Here is an 18,505-nt window from a genome sequence, read left to right on the forward strand (position 1 = left end):
GAATAGAACTATTCAGTATTGAGCAAACAGAGAAAAAGTATTCCTTTATTAGGGCACACAAGGACTAATACCATTCATTTAACTATAAGTCATCATCCTTTCAGATAATGACCACTAATGTTAAAATATAACTTTTATTATGTACCGTTAATAGCTGGCGAAATATGTGAATGAAAATAATAAATTTGTGAAAAAAGTGAAACAAAAAAATTTTTTTTAAATGAAAATGAAGTGATGTTAAAAAGCTAAACCACTGAATATGCTTGGTTTATTATTCCTAATTAGGATATGTTCCTGGTTGCTAAACAGTAAATTTTAAGAAGATGATATATTATGGATTAATACTCTTAATGTGTGTACGACTATACCCAAACACTCTTACTCTACTCCAGTGGTGTTAAGTAGCCACCCGTTATTAGCATGCCATATAGTTCTTCAATTCATAGCCAAAAGGCACTGGTGAATTAACTTAAATGTATACATTCACCATCATTAATCCTTGCCTCATAGGTTGGCATATTATTATGAACGGTTGTGTATGTTAGTCAACCTGTGGTTATTGCACGCTTATATAATCAGGAGATGACTGTGAGTCTGCTATTATTCCACTACTAATTCAATTACATGGAGCAGAGAAGGATCGCTAATAAATGACCCGCAGCTGTATTTTCTGCTATAAGTTAATATGAGCTACTCACTTAAATTCAATATTTTAACTATTATCGGCTTTATAATTAGCCAGTTAAATTTATTGGGTTGTAGCTCAAGTTTATTCACAACTACCAGTCTTGTTGGTTACCTTACAGCATATGTGAAATTAATTACTGAGCCATATCAAACATGCATACTGTCTCATAAATTCACATAAGATTTCTGTCCTGAACTATATCAGAGATGTAGTCTCTGAACTCATTTTATTGTACCAGATTACAAATTGAATATAATCAACTAATGTCGTATCATATATTTCACTGCCGACGGCTAGGGTCTAGTAACTGGTGCGGGTTCTGAGGTTCTATTCTCCGCAATTGTATGCACCGGCTCATTCACATTTACTACCCATTGATCTTTTGGGATTAATTAGCAAAATGTGTCTCACAGCCTAATTAGTCAGATCACGGTGTGTATGTAATTGATCACTATAAAACATACTCCGTTAAACAAACACCCGGTCTGGTGATATTCACATATGATTAGTATATCTAAGGTTGTGTCCCGGATAGAGATTTAGGAGCTCATTTGACATGCATCACGTCTCATAAGAAAGCTCATTTAATATTTAGCCGTGTGCTGCAGCCAACAGCTCAGTGTAGTGCCCAGCACGGACTTAGAGGTTTCCCCACTCCCCGTCAAACTTAACGGCTCACTGAGGTTGCTATCATAACACACATATGCCGCTGTCTAAAGTCCTTCTTGCTCCTACGTACACACATAAAATCATTCAACTGTTATAGCAACATACTTATATTATCAAGCATATTTATCAAACATTTATAGGGCTTTTCCACCCATGCAGTGGTTTAAACTAATTAAAAGCGGACACGTTTCCACGTGTACCGCTCAGCCTAACGATCGTTTCGCTTATGCATATGCATACTAATCATATGTGAATATCACCAGACCGGGTGTTTGTTTAACGGAGTATGTTTTATAGTGATCAATTACATACACACCGCGATCTGACTAATTAGGCTGTGAGACACATTTTGCTAATTAATCCCAAAAGATCAATGGGTAGTAAATGTGAATGAGCCGGTGCATACAATTGCGGAGAATAGAACCTCAGAACCCGCACCAGTTACTAGACCCTAGCCGTCGGCAGTGAAATATATGATACGACATTAGTTGATTATATTCAATTTGTAATCTGGTACAATAAAATGAGTTCAGAGACTACATCTCTGATATAGTTCAGGACAGAAATCTTATGTGAATTTATGAGACAGTATGCATGTTTGATATGGCTCAGTAATTAATTTCACATATGCTGTAAGGTAACCAACAAGACTGGTAGTTGTGAATAAACTTGAGCTACAACCCAATAAATTTAACTGGCTAATTATAAAGCCGATAATAGTTAAAATATTGAATTTAAGTGAGTAGCTCATATTAACTTATAGCAGAAAATACAGCTGCGGATCATTTATTAGCGATCCTTCTCTGCTCCATGTAATTGAATTAGTAGTGGAATAATAGCAGACTCACAGTCATCTCCTGATTATATAAGCGTGCAATAACCACAGGTTGACTAACATACACAACCGTTCATAATAATATGCCAACCTATGAGGCAAGGATTAATGATGGTGAATGTATACATTTAAGTTAATTCACCAGTGCCTTTTGGCTATGAATTGAAGAACTATATGGCATGCTAATAACGGGTGGCTACTTAACACCACTGGAGTAGAGTAAGAGTGTTTGGGTATAGTCGTACACACATTAAGAGTATTAATCCATAATACATCATCTTCTTAAAATTTACTGTTTAGCAACCAGGAACATATCCTAATTAGGAATAATAAACCAAGCATATTCAGTGGTTTAGCTTTTTAACATCACTTCATTTTCATTTTAAAAAAAAAATTTTGTTTCACTTTTTTCACAAATTTATTATTTTCATTCACATATTTCGCCAGCTATTAACGGTACATAATAAAAGTTATATTTTAACATTAGTGGTCATTATCTGAAAGGATGATGACTTATAGTTAAATGAATGGTATTAGTCCTTGTGTGCCCTAATAAAGGAATACTTTTTCTCTGTTTGCTCAATACTGTGTAAGTATTTGGTTGGACCGGCGTTGCGGTCCCATTATGTAGTTGGGATTGCTGTGCTATCCTTTGTTCTGGTTAGCGCCCTCCTTTCATTTCTGGTTGTGTGTTGGCTTGTAGCCTCACCGCTGTTGTATTGTTTCTTCTCTCAGATTATGTCCGTCTCCTCGGGCACAGTTTTCCTAGACTGAGTCTGGTAGGAGAGGCATAGAGGGGAGGAGCCAACACACACACACACACACACACACCAAAGGTTTTTAAAGTGCCAGGCTCCAGTGGACCCGATCTATACCCCATGGTACTAAAGTACAAGACCCCAGTATCCACTACGGACTAGGAGAAAAGGAATTACAGGTAGGTATTAAATTCCTATTTTCTTCTCGCACCCCTCTGGGGGTGCAAGCAGAAATCCGACAAAAGTGCTGGCGTGATGCTTATTTCTGCCTTTAGCGAGGCGAAAACAGCATTGCGCTGGGCACTTTAGACAGAGAATGCGAACCGGCTTTCCCCGACATGATAGTGAGCTGAATTTGATTCCCGGGGCTATTCAATTCGTGTAGAATTGAATCAAGCCCAATGAGAGGCCAATGGGCATCTTCCTTGGCCAGCAGACAGGCTAGGAAGGTGGAAGCAGTGAGCTGAAGAGAGGCATATCAAGCAATGCAGATAGCAGGCTCCTGCATCAGCAGGCAGGTAGTCTAGGCTGGTGGAGGTCTGGAGTTGAATGGGAGCATCTCCAGCCTGCAGCAAGGTTGGTGGTGGCTTCAGACAGGCCTTTGTTTCTGATTGCTGCTGACGATTAATATACTGGTGTTGGCTGAAGTGTCTGCCTGGTATAAAGCCAGAATGATCCAATTCTATTAGGGAAGGTAATAGTGAATTTACTCTAGAGACTAGTAAAGCAACAAACCTTTTCATATATCTTATACTGTAAAGCAAGGAGTCTGCTATTTCTTATTATCCTTTGCAATTTATGTATGATAATCTTGGATTCTAATTTTTTTTTTTTCCAGAAAACTAATGTTGCAGGCTGTGGTGTAACTACAGAGGGTGCAGGGGATGCAGCTGCTATGGAACGCGGTGGCTAGGGCGGGCCCCAAAGGCAATCCCACTGCACCCTCTAAAAACGTTTTTCTTCATCAGGGTTCATAGGGTTCCACAGGAAAAACTTTGGGTTTTTGGGTTATAGGTGGTGGGTGGAGTCCGGGCACCAACTGCAAATCTTTGTAGATATCCCAGGATGCATTGCTACTCTCCCTATAACCCTGCCTCCAGCTAGAGCACTTGTTTTTTATTGGTGCCTGCAGGAAGTGGGTGCACATCAGCAGGAGCTGCTATAGCAGCCCCAAAAAGTATTTTATTTTACCTTTTTATGACAGATCTGATGAATGTCCTTGAGTGGCCCAGCCAGAGCCCAGACTTGAATCCGATTGAACATCTCTGGAGAGATCTGAAAATGGCTGTGCACCAATGCTTCCCATCCAGCTTGATGGAGCTTGAGAGGTGCTGCAAAGAGAAATGGGCGAAACTGCCCAAAAATAGGTGTACCAAGCTTGTGGCATCATATTCAAAAAGGCTTGAGGCTGTAATTGCTGCCAAAGGTGCATCAACAAAGTATTGAGCAAACGCTGTCAATACGTATGTTCCTGTGATTTCTTAGTTTTTTATTTTTAATAAATTTGCAAAAATCTCAAAAACTTTTTTCATGTTGTCATTATTGGGTATTGTGTGTAGAATTTTGAGGGAAAAATGAATTTATTCCATTTTGTAATAAGGCTGTAACATAACAAAATTTGGAAAAAGTTAAGCGCTGTGAATACTTTCTGGATGCAATGTAGCACTTATGGGTGTGGTTCATTAAATCGACAGTGTCTAGGTCGACAATGTTTAGGTCGACCACTATAGGTCGACAGTCACTAGGTCAACATGGATGGAAGGTCGACAGGGTTTCTAGGTCGACATGTGCTAGGTCGACAGGTCTAAAGGTCGACATGAGGATTTTTTTTTTTTGTGTGTCGTTCTCTTCGTAGAGTGACCGGGATCCCAAATTAGTGCACCGCGTCCCCTCGCATGGCATGCTTCGGGTATGGTACCTTCGCTCCGCTACCGCTTCGCTCGGCACACTTTACCGTTCCAATCGTAGTCCACGTGGATCGTTAAGTATGAAAAAATTAAAAAAAAGAAAAAAAAATGTGAAAAACACATGTCGACCTTTAGACCTATCGACCTAGCACATGTCGACCTAGAAACCCTGTCGACCTTCCATGTCGACCTAGTGACTGTCGACCTATAGTGGTCGACCTAAACATTGTCGACCTAGACACTGTCGATCTTCAGACCGGATCCCAGCACTTATATCCTACCTGCTTACACATACAGAAGCTGAGTAGTTGATTCAAGTGTCCATTGCAGTGATCTTGTTATATCTGCATTGCATGCGACTGTGTGCTAGACTTTCTGTTGTCTGTGTCTTCTTTTCTACTCTCAGAGAATCTATCCACTATATTTCCTCTTCCCTAAGTACAGGTGCTGTCAGAGTCACCCTTCTCAGCAATAGACAAAGAAAAATGCTCTGCGCTCCAGAAATCACTTAAAATTGATCAATTAAATGCAGTCTAGCAGGGAGAATGATTGACTCAATGAAGCTCGACTTTTTGAAAAGAAAATATTTTATCAGAAAGTTAATATTTAACAAAGACACATAAGACAAACAGTAAATATATGTAACAATTTAAAAAGTAAGAGGTTTCTACCTCTTGCATATGTAAACAGAAACACTGTAACTATATTTATAAACGTGCTGTTTAAAACAGCATACAATGTATCTAAAGTGCAGAATTAATAACTTGAGAGAGAAGCTCTCTACAGATGGAGTGTCAATTGATTCTAACACTGGCGTCCCAGTGTGATATCATATGAAGTGTCCACAGAAGGCTCCACAATAACTGAAATAATATTATTAGAGGCGAACAAGCAATAATAATTACCCCCGTGCTGGTTCCTGGAATTTACTACAGGGTCCTGTATGCATTTGCACGAGGTGGATAGAGAGATTTTGGTTGTTGCCTCAGTAGTAGTTGAAAAGCAGACTCGCTGATGTGTCAAAACCTCCGTCAGAGCAGCCGTCAATTGACTATAGGATGGTAATGTATTAGGAACCTCCCAGCAAAGAACGTGATCTATTTAGCTGGCGGTGGCGGTATGGAACGGCAAAGCCGCTAATGGCCAGTGCTGTAATGGCCGCACGGCGGGGATCCGTTCGTGTCCGGCTGGCCGCGGCGGTATCCAGGTGTAAAAGTGCCGTAAATAGCTGGAGTGCCTTTACCTCACAGCAGAGGTATGGTTCCTGGAGATCAATGGGCTGCAGTGTGGACAAAAGAGGGAGTGCCGAAACCGAGATACTAGGGAGCCAATCTGTGAAGTAACAAATGTCCACTGAACTGAACTTGTAGAAAGGGGCGTCAATGCGTTTCGTCTCCTAGCAACGGAGACTTCTCAAGACGAATACCTTCCTACTGAGAGCTGCATCATTTATACCTAGCTGATTGCACAAACTGAATCTGATGTGTCAATTAGTATTCAAATTATAATGAAACATATTCTTAGTCTCACAAATAAATTAAACAAAATTAAGAACAATATTTCTTCACTATAAAAATAAAAAGTCGAAGGGACATTGAGTCAATAATACTGTGTCTTCAATTGAAGAAATAAAATAAAAAAACCTGACTTTACGTTTTTAAACTGATCAAACCTTAATTGAAGCAGACAATACAAAGCAGAGAGGAGAAGCTATTTACGCTTTAACCCTCTCTATACTGAAATAAAGGTAATTCAGAAATAATGTGTATTAATTGTGCTACAAATAATCTCGAATTATCCTAACACCTAATGTAGGTATTTATCAGGTTACTTACATCTATTATTACCCAAAAAGGACTATATTTTTATTTTATTGTTATTTTTACAGTAAACTTTCTTTGCTAATGAGATCTTAATTTCTCTATCATACGGCCTTGTCTGGACGGCCGATACAAAGAATCTGTGGTGGTACCGACAGCATAAGTAATTGATATACCAAATAATGCATGATTCCACTAGATTAATTTACAACCAAGTGTGCGCATATATGCATATACTGAATTATTCTACATGCATATATATGTCTACATTAGTTACATAATATTAAGATAGAATAAATAGCACTAAACAAATATAATCATAATTAAATATAATAAAAAATTATTATATACATATAGATTGAAGATAGAATGAAGTATACTAATAATAAAGGCAACCATATGAATATGAATTATTGATAGTATCTGTAACAATGAAAAGGTTATATAATTAATATATCATAATAAGAAATAATAAAGAGCAGAAAGACCACATACAGAAGCTGAGTAATTGATTCAAGTGTCCATTGCAGTGATCTTGTTATATCTGCATTGCATGCGACTGTGTGCTAGACTTTCTGTTGTCTGTGTCTTCTTTTCTACTCTCAGAGAATCTATCCACTATATTTCCTCTTCCCTAAGTACAGGTGCTGTCAGGGTCACCCTTCTCAGCAATAGCCTGTATTTTGTCACATACATTACTCTGCAGTGCAGCGCTGTGGTTGCACATATTATTTAAGCATCCCTAGACGTTACTATAGCTAAAGGAAAGCACTCAGACAGCGACTACACAATTACAGGCTAATGTGGCTCAAACAGTAAATCCACCATGGACAGAAACCTTGGTAAATCAGGTTCAGACCCTGACCCAAACATTATCTGGCCAGAGAATTCCTGGGAAGAAATCTGCTAGACAGGCTATATCATACTCTCCGCTCACTTTTCTTTCAGAGTCAAATGTGTCATCTGAGGAGGAAGGCGACCACTCAGTTGCAGACTCGTGACGCAGAGGAAGAAATACCTCTGGTGGTAGATGTGCCTGTGTTAGTGGGAGCTATCAAACAAGTTCTGAAACTCTCAGACGATTCCACTGCTGTTGCTAAGAACACGGATGTGTTCGAAAAGTGGTTAAGGCAGAATTCCCACACTCAGATCACTTAATTAAAATGAGACGAGTCCTGGAATTCGCCAGGTAAAAAGTTTACTGTATCCAAAAAGGTGTTATCCCGTTGTATTAAATGGGAAAATCCTCCACCTGTGGATTCACATGTCACACGTATTGTGAAGACATCCACTTTGCCTGTTGAATCAGTATCTTCATTAAAAGAATTTTACAAAGGAAAAGGGGGGGCTGGGAAAACTACTGCACTAGTACCGTATTCTAAATTGAACAATGAAGAAACCCCAACTTACAATTCATAACAATTCCTTGTCTTGTGTATCAACTGGGGGTGCTGCCACACATATATTGTTGCCAATATATATAGATAGGTTTTGGAACAAGGAAGAAAAGATTGGTCTTAGGTGGCGCACTAATACAAATTATTTTAAATTTAAAATATAACTTTTATTTCATATACTTAAAAAGCCTGTAACTGAAATATTAAAATGAATTAAAGGACAAGTGAAAGACAAAGTGCAACCTGTGATTATTAAAACACCACACACTACACCCACTATGCTGTGCAATGTCTCTATATAAAATACTTCAATTATTGTGTACAATGACCTCGATTATGAATATGCGTGCTTATCAGAGAAACAAAAGTTCCACCTAAGTGAACCCCAATTCTGTCAATCAATTTAATATGATATGGGCTCCTTAAGTGTACTGTAACATGTATGTTATTAGATGTTAGATCTGATAGGGTAGACCGGATAAACTCAATATGTCCCAATTAGCTCCTTGCCTGTCAAAATCCCTCTGTTGGCATTGCCGACTCCGGATGGTACTTGATTCATGAGATTAAGCATGTAAGCAGTTGTAAGCTTTTCCAAAGTAAACACTGTTTGGGAAACACAGACGTAGGTGGGTGACCCTGTCGGCACCAACCTTTAGGACTGGGTGTAAAATTATATAAAAAACTTATACCTGTATGTGTATATATGTATGGTACGTTTGCAGTGAGCTGTAGCTTGAGCACAGACGTGGTAGTTTTTGTGGGAAGTCCTAGTGAAATTAGGTATATGTTTCCCTCAGACCCCTCGGGGTCACAAAAATGTTGTTTTGACCCAGTTACTACTCCCTGTTGTCGACACGGATACTATATTCTATGTCGGCCATAATGTTTCCTGATTGGATCCACAATATTGGCATTCTGTACATGTTCATACACATTCAGAACACATTAATGTCACTATGGACCCTGATGTTCCTGACAGATTGTATATATATAGATATATGTGTATTTGTGTACATTTATATTTCAATTTATTATGAATGCTGAAGTAAAGTTATTCCTTCTCAGGTGCTGGTCGCTCTGTTGATGAAGCTCTAGGTCAGCCATGACAAGATGGTCTCGAATCCTCACGGGGAGTCCGAGTGTTTATTCTTCTCCCGCCGTGGATAGAATAAAGTGAATGTCAACCCATTGGTCTGCACGGGGCCCTGTCACAAAGGATCATATACAGGAAGCTAAGTGATATTTTAATTATATGCTTTGATGATATTTGCCTTACATACGCATGGGGGAGTGCTTGTATTCAGAAATGGTCGGTTACCTTGTTATCCGATATAATTACCCTGGGTAGAAATGGGATATTCCTTGGGTCTTATCTAGAACATTGCAGCTTGCTGCCGTGCGACTACAAGAGGTAGGCACTGACTCCGAGCAATACTGGAGTATCTTCCCTATGAAGAGATAATCTGGTTTGGGGATGACTTGGTTAAGTTGATCTCGGCAGTTACCACTGGTAAGTCTACCTTCTTGTGCTAGGTTCCATCACAACGGTTGGTGACGCATTTTTTGTGGGATGCAGTCATTTTGACCAGTTGGATACCGTTTTTATTCCCCTTCTTTGTAGGTAGAGGGAGTTGAAAAGGTAAGAGGTCTGCAGCCTTTTCAACTTCGCAGAACCTGATATCGTCCTCTGTTTCTACCATATCCACCACAGGTCGCTGGGTCTATCTTGCTGGAGCCCACACCGGTGGGAACTCGTCTAATACTCTTCAGTCAGTCCTGGAATGACTTGACACAGTGAGTTAAGAATAGAATCCAAAGGGGGACATACTCGAGTTTTCCAAATGATTCCCGTCACTGAGTTTTCAAATAGATCTTACCGATTCTCCTCTGGAGAGGTAGTATGCGACACCATACAAGAGTTGGGTCAGGATCAGGACATTGCCCTGCTGTCCGTCACAAAAAAAAAAAAAAGATTTCTACTCAAGAAATTGAACTACAAGATGGAATCTCTCAGGGCAGGGATCTCCAACCTGTAAAAGAAGAAAGAGGGTTTACATGCGGTGTCATCCGCATTAAGCTTACCTGGTTTTGCTATTCAGGATTGTCATTGCCATTTCACCAGAGTGATGGCAGTATGATGGTTTTCCTTCTATAGTAAGAGCCATTATTATTCTGTACTGGGACGCTCTCCTGTCTACGGCGACGTCAAGAAACAAGTGGTACAATTCGTTGTTTCTCTCTGACATTTCTTCAACACAAAGAATCGCTATTGATCCCAACGACGCAGAGGTCGGAGTTGGGAATAAGAGTAGATACTAATCTGTTAAGAGTTTGTTTTTTCCTGTGGAAAGAGATCTGATGATCCAGAGTCGGATCAGATTTGCAACAGTGTAAACCCGCCGATACGTTCCGTTGATGCAGAAGATGGTTGGGGCCTACGAGGCCATTCGGTGAGCAGGTCAAATGCCAGAGTTGTTTTTGCGGGACCAGTTGGACATGTGGTCCGGGTCTTACCTGCACATGCACCGGAAAATAATTATATTTTCCAGGACCAGGATATATCTCCTGTGGTGGCTTCACAGTTCTCATCTCCTAGAGAGACGAAGGTTCGGGATCCAGGATTAGATCCTGGTGTCCATGGATACAAGTTTCCGAGGCTGGGAAGCAGTCTTTCCAGGGGAAGAATTTCAAAGGGGAAAGGTCAAGCCGGGAAGCTTGTCTGCAATAAGCTTTCTTGAATTAAGAGCTATTTACATCAGAACATCTTCTTCGTGTTCTGCCCGTCTTAATTCTGTCGGACGACTAAACAGCAGTGGCGTAAGTAAGCCACTAGGGCGGAACGAGGAGCAAAGCGGAAATGGTAGAAGCTGCAAAAGTTTCCGATAAGCGGAAAGGCATGTAAACGCTCTATTAGAGGTCGTCGTTCCGGGTGAAGACAACGGAGAAGTAGACTTCCTCAGCAGACACGTTCTCCATCCAGGAGAGTGGGGTCTTCATCAAGAAGTTTTCACAGAAGTGACAAGTCTTTGGGGAATTCCTCGATTAGACAGGATGGCGTCTCCTGCGGATCCCGTCTATACCCCATGGTCCTTTTGGAGTCCCCAGCATCCTCTACGGACTAAGAGAAAAGGATTTACCTTTAGGTATTAAAATCCTATTTTTTTGTGTTTTGTCATGTTTGAGTGGCCCAATCCCTCCTAACTAAAAGGAGGGTGCAGGTTTTTTCCAAAGAAAAATGGTGCCCAATCCCACCTAAATGAAAGGAGGGTGCAGGCGTTACTAGATGAAGACAAGGCTACGTCAACCTAATAAAAGGGGGCCAAATGGCTTCAGAATTGAGAGACAAGGATCCCAGCTCAAGGGATCTACATCTCTACAGAAAAATCCGAAGCATCAGGCTTTTATGCAGCTCATTTTACTGCGAGTACTGGAGAAACCTAGTTCACAATAAATAAATAAATATATCCTCCGCCGGCTCTGTAATACTGCACCCGCAGCTGCAAGTTGCAGCATCCTCCCCCCGTCTTTCCCCCGTCCCCATCTCCACTGGCTCCATGTCACGGCTGTCTCTGCACTCCCTGAGCCGCTCTTAACAATACGCTGCTACTATCTCCCACGCTCCCTCCCTCCACCGGCACACGTGGAGGTTCGGGGGATAAGAGATATGCGGGAGACGCTGTGGGGGTAAGAATCCACAGATGCTGCTGAATAGTTAGGAGGGATGTTTGACATGGGGAGCTGGAGCGCTGGGATAGATAGGGTGCTGGGGGGAATGTTATTAAGTGTACGAAAAAATTCAGTGGCTGCCACCTTTAAGATATAAGAGGTGCCAAGATGCTGAACAGGGGAAGCTATACGCCCCCTATAGTGGAGCCATAAATCCTGACCAGTTAGAACAGGGGGAGGGGTTTTAGTATAGAGTATACTCCCTCTACTGGTTGCTTGTAGGTGGATCTCTGATGCAGAGGATTTTCCATGTGTTTGTTATGTTTATGCTTTATATTTTCAAGGGACTTCTAATACAAAGATCCTGTGAAAATAAAGGGAACGACTGGATATCAACCCCGACCTCAGAACTGAATCACAGTTGGGTGGTGTGCGAGGGTTGCAACAAGGCTGTTGTTTAAAATAATTAGTTTTTTTATCTCTCAGTGAACCAGCCAGGTGAATACAGTGTACATTTGTTCCCATCATCAGCTACGGTATTCCGTTGCCTATTATGAAGATGAAAGGCACTGCAATGTATTCTGTGGGGGTGCATTCTCAACATCAAATGCACAAACCAAGAACACTAAGACTTATTACCAGCACAGTAACTCCAGTTACTTTTGGCGTCCATTTAAATATATATTTATATATACATAATGCCTCCAACAGACGCTGCTGACAAGTCGGGCGGAGGAGGGCGCATCAAATATTGTCACCCAATTCAACTCTCTCTGTATCAACAGTTGGTGGTCTGGTGGGTGATGGTTGAATGAGTATTTATATTATTTATTTTTTACTAGAAAGAAGATTTCCAGCTGTTTGAAAATACTCTTCAGAGCTCAAAATATTTCTACGGCCTTTCTCCTCCTATTCTAATAGGTGAAAGTACAGCTGAGTGGTATGTATATGTCTATCTAAGGTAAATAGGATCGCAAGTATTACTTTGGTTGCTCAAATACATGAGCACTAAGGTTAACAGCCCTGGGGTGCGCGACAGTTGGGAATGGGCGCACAACCAAAACATAACCTGACACACATTTTTCAACATTTGAGTATGGGCTGCGAGCCCATCCGAAACAGGGTGGAATTCATAGTTAAAATTACTTCATCCGCACGGGTATAACAAAATGGTCGAGGGACGGTAATTAGACCCCTTCCTACCCTACAGTTGGAAAAAGGTACTGGCTTTCGTAACGGAGGGCGAACCGTTAGAGGTGTAAATACTAGAGGCTTCCAAAATTCCCAAATACAAGTTTTGGACTAGCGGAGCATATCTGAGAGTTAAACAAATATAGGGAGGTTAGCATCACGATCTCAGCTATATCTCTCAATGATTTCTGTGACTAACGGAATTTCAGATTCCACAGAGGGGGAAAGAAGGTGCGCTCACCCCTGCCTAGTCTGTTAACGGGACATTCTTTACTATTACAGTCCCACTGAAAAACAAGGGTCATATGTAGGTTGAAATTGACATGGAAATCCAACTTCTAGTTGCAAGACCATCTCAAACGGACCTAGGAGGTTTGTGTTTCGGTAAAGAGGCTATAGTTACCGGTTTGGAAGGTGATTTCCTTAGGAGGAGAAGCTTTCCTTGTCCAATGAAATTAAGACAAGTGGAGAAGAATCAGATATTCTGCCTACCGGGTATCATAGAACTATACCAATAGGAAGTAGAAGTTACTCTGGTCCATTATTCAACTAGTTTGGTTCTCAGTCTCGTGTTGGAGGAGTTTCGGATTACAGACACTGTTCCCAATAGCCAGTAATCAGGTCTATACACAACCTCACCTTGGGGGGTAAGGGTTGGAAAGGTTTAGGGAGACCGGGTCCGAAACTTGAAAAGAGAAATTTGTATCAACAGGGTTTGGCTCCCTAAATTAAAAATAGATCTTTACAACGCCCAAGCTGTCATTCCTTCAAAAGCGAAGGCATTACTGATGGCAATTCAGAAATTGCTACACACATCCCTACTCTCAAGGAGGAACAGGATTCTTTCTCATACGTCCTAGAGGATGCTGGGGACTCCAAAAGGACCATGGGGTATAGACGGGATCTGCAGGAGACATGGGCACTTTAAGACTTTAAAAGGGGTATGAACTGGCTCCTCCCTCTATGCCTCTCCTCCAGACCTCAGTTAGATTCTGTGCCCAGAGAGACTGGACACACACTAGGGGAGCTCTCCTGAGTTTCTCTGGAAAATACTTTTTTTAGGTTTATTATTTTCAGGGAGCACTGCTGGCAACAGGCTCCCTGCTTCGTGGGACTGAGGGGAGAGAAGCAGACCTACTTCTGTGAGTTAAAGGCTCTGATTCTTAGGCTACTGGACACCATTAGCTCCAGAGGGTCTGATCACTTGGTATAGCCTAGCTGCTCGTTCCCGGAGCCGCGCCGTCATCCCCCTCACAGAGCCAGAAGAAAGAAGCCGGGTGAGTAACCGAAGTACAGAAGACTTCAGGGGTACCGCGCAGTGGACACGCTGCGCGCCATTGCTCCCACACACAAGCGGCACTACAAGAATGCAGGGTGTAGGGGGGCGCCCTGGGCAGCAATAATACCTCAAGTTAAGCCTGGCAATGTCACAACTGAGGGCCTGAGCTGACGGGAGGCAGCCTCAGTTGTAGGGGCTGAGATGTAACGGAACCTGGGAGGTTGTATCAGACCCCTAGACATGTAAGTAACATGTAGAATAACTGCCCGAAGGCGTGACCACGACAACCAGGATAAAAGTCAATGATGTTTATTATGACAAACTCCGTAACACAGCAGCAGTAAAAGGAAACATAAAAGTCAACAGAGGATAAATACAATTCCTGGGTACTACAGGGTGGCAAGGGCCACAGGCACTGGTAGTGTGAGACAGTTCTTATAATCTTCTAGTTGGAAAGTCCTTACCAGGCCTGACTGTAGCAATGGAGAGAACCCAGGATCGTACCAGCTGATGTTCCAGGAACGGCTGGACTGCTGAAGGTAAAACGGCTGCTGTGGATACTGGCTGGAACCAGACTGTTGTTGGTACGGAGTGGATACTGGCTGGAACCAGTTAAATAATAAACGAACTTGAGAGCGATGAAATAACAATGAAGTTTGGAGTTTGAGAGCGGTGAAATAACAATACCGGTGGAGAGTGGCAAACTGCAGAAAGGACACCGGCCCTTTAAGAGAAGCTGTACACTGCTGGAAGCTGGGCTGGAAGCAGGTGATTGTTTGAGAGCGGTGAAATAATAATACCGGTGGAGAGTGGTAAACTGCAGAAAGGACACCGGCCCTTTAAGAGAAGCTGTACACTGCTGGAAGCTGGGCTGGAAGCAGGTGATTGTTGTAGCTGGAAACAGGTGAGTCCAGAATGGATCGGAGAGTCAGGCTACACCGCAGATGGAATGCTGGTGCGGGTCTCTATAGCAGAAGTCTGGAGACAGGAGCTGGAACCTGGAAGACAACCACAGGAGAGAGACAAACTGGAACTAGGTTAGACAACCAAAGCACTGACGCCTTCCTTGCTCAGGCACAGCATACTTATACCTGCAGCAAGGAAGGGGTTGGCTAGGCAATTATGCAAATCAACAATACAGACAGCAGATTGGTGGAAATAATCAGATGACAAAATCCAAGATGGCTGCGCCCATGCAGACACTTGGAGGGAAGTTTGGTTTGTAATCCATGTGAGAATTGAAACAGTAATGGCGACGCCGGCCACAGGAGACGCCAGACTGACAAGCGCACATTTAACCACGCGGGCACAGCGGAGGCCGCGGCTGATGAAATCACCACTCTGACATTCTGCATGTGGAAACTCAGGAACAGCGGGATCCGGTCCTGGAACGCTGAGCCAGCCTTAGGAGGCATCTGAAGGGTAAGTAATGGCGTCCAGATACCCGGATCGTGACAGGCAAAAGTAATATACAGTGCATACGCATTGTATATAGACCCCCGCCAGTATATAAAAAATAGCGGGACATAAGCGCCCCATTATGGGGGCGGGGCTTGGTCCTCCCAGCTCATATCAGCGCCATTTTCTCTCCACAGTGAGAGATATATATATATATATATATACTTTCAGACCGGGATAGGGTGTGAGCTGGCAAACTCCCTCTGTGTTTCTCTAATAGGCCTTATTGTGGGTCTGTCCCCTATAGCCCAGTGTGATAGTGGTGTCGGTACGAGTGTGTCGACATGTCTGAGGCTGAAGGCTCTTCCCAGGAGGAGGCTGGAGTGGGGACAGAACAGTGTGGGGTAGTGAATCTGTCGGCACCGCCGACTGCTGATTGGGTACATATGTTGAGTGCCTTGAATGCAAATGTGGCTTTATTAAATAAGAGATTGGATAAATCTGAGGCTCAGAACCAAACATGGAGACAATCCATGGAAGATGCTTTATCCCAAACGCAGGCTCCTTCAGGGTCACAGAAACGGCCATTTACCCAAATAGCAGACCCAGATACCGACACGGATTCGGATTCCAGTGTTGACTATGGTGATGCCAGGTTGAATCCTAAACTGGCTAAGAGCATTCAGTACATGATTGTGGCAATAAAAGAAGTGTTACTTATCACGGAAGACCCTGCTGTTCCTGTGACAAGGGTCTGTATGTTTAAAGGAAAGAAACTTGTGGTAACGTTTCCTCCCTCTCATGAACTGAACACTTTTTGAAAAGGCTTGGGAAATTCCTGACAAAAAGTTGCTGATTCCCAAGAGAATTATTCTGGCATTACCCGTTCCTCTCTGAGGATAGAAAAAAGTGGGAGTCCACCCCCAATGTGGACAAGGCTCTAGCATGGCTGTCCAAAAAGGTGGCGCTTCCGTCCCCTGACACGGCAGCCCTAAAGGATCCGGCGGATCGTAAGCAGGAAACTATTTTGAAATCTATTTATGTCACTACGGGTATGCTGCTCAGACCTGCCGTGGCATCGGCATGGGTGAGTAGTGCAATTTAAAAGTGGGCAGATAACTTATCATCTGATTTGGACACCCTGGATAGGGATAGCGTTCTTTTGACACTGGGTCATATCAGGGATGCTGCAGTCTATCTAAGGGAGGCTGCGAGAGATATTGGCCTCTTGGGATCAAGGGCCAATGCCATGGCAATCTTGGCTAGGAGAGCATTATGGACTCATCAATGGAATGGTGATGCTGACTCTAAGAGGGCTATGGAGGCTCTGCCGTATAAAGGTGGTGTTTTGTTTGGTGAGGGCCTCGCGGTCCTGGTATCTACAGCTGCCGCGGGTAAGTCATCTTTTCTACCATATGTCCCTGCACAACAAAAGAAGACGCCTCTTTATCAGATGCAGTCCTTTCGGTCTCATAAATTCAAAAAAGGACGAGGGTCCTCCTTTCCTTGCTGCTAGAGGTAGGGGAAGGGGAAAAAAGTCGCCGGCTGGGGCAAGCTCCCAAGATCAGAAGTCCTCCCCGGCAGCTGCAAAATCCACCGCATGGCGCTGGGGCTCCGCTGCTGGGCTCCGCACTGGTGGGGGCACGTCTTCAACTCTTCAGTCAGGTCTGGGCTCGTTCGGCCCTGGATCCTTGGGTGCTGGAAATAGTGATCCAGGGGTACAAACTGGAGTTTCAAGACGTGCCCCCTCACCGATTTTTCAAATCGGCCTTACCAGTTTCTCTTCCGGAAAGGGAAGTGGTATGCGCTGCGATACAAAAGCTGTGTCCGCAGCAAGTTATTGTCACCTGTCCCCCCGTCACAACGGGGAGACGGCTTTTATTCAAGCCTGTTCGTGGTCCCGAAGCCGGATGGCTCGGTCAGACCGATTCTGAACCTAAAATCCCTCAATTTCTTTCTAAAAAAATTCAAATTAAAGGTGGAATCTCTCCGAGCAGTGATCTTCAGTCTGGAAGGGGGGGATTTTATGGCGTCGGTCGACATAAAAGATGCCTACTTACATGTCCCGATATATCCTCCACATCAAGCTTACCTGAGCTTTGCTGTTCACGATTGTCATTACCAATTTCAGACGTTGCTGTTTGGTCTTTCCACGGCTCCGAGGATTTTCATCAAAGTAATGGCGGAAATGATGGTGCTCCTGCGCAAGCAGGGTGTCACAATTATTCCGTACTTGGACGATCTCCTGATAAAGGCGAGATCAAAGGAGCAGTTACTAAGAAACTTTGCGCTCTCCCTGACAGTCCTGCAACAACATGGTTGGATCCTAAATTTGCCAAAGTCACAGTTGGTCCCGACAACACGGCTGTCATTCTTGGGCATGATCCTGGACACGGAACTGCAGAGAGTGTTTCTCCCAGGGGAAAAAGCTCTGGAAATCCAGAACATGGTCAAGGAGATTCTGAAACCGGCAAGAGTGTCGATTCATCAATGCACTCGGGTGCTGGGGAAGATGGTGGCAGTCTACGAAGCCATTCCGTTTGGCAGGTTCCATGCCAGGGTGTTTCAGTGGGACCTGTTGGACAAGTGGTCCGGGTCTCACCTGCACATGCACCGGAAAATAAACCTATCTTCCAGGACCAGAGTATCTCTCCTGTGGTGGCTCCAAAGTTCTCACCACCTAGAGGGACGTGGGTTCGGGATCCAGGATTGGATCCTGGTGACCACGGATGCAAGTCTCCAAGGCTGGGGAGCAGTCACACGGGGGGGAAATTTCCAGGGAAAATGGTCAAGCCAGGAAGCTTGTCTGCACATAAACATTCTGGAATTAAGAGCCATCTACAATGGCCTTCTACAAGCGGAACATCTTCTTCGCGGTCTGCCCGTCCTGATTC

Source organism: Pseudophryne corroboree, chromosome 4 (genome assembly GCF_028390025.1).
Source record: "Pseudophryne corroboree isolate aPseCor3 chromosome 4, aPseCor3.hap2, whole genome shotgun sequence".
In the NCBI taxonomy this organism is placed as follows: Eukaryota; Metazoa; Chordata; class Amphibia; order Anura; family Myobatrachidae; genus Pseudophryne; species Pseudophryne corroboree.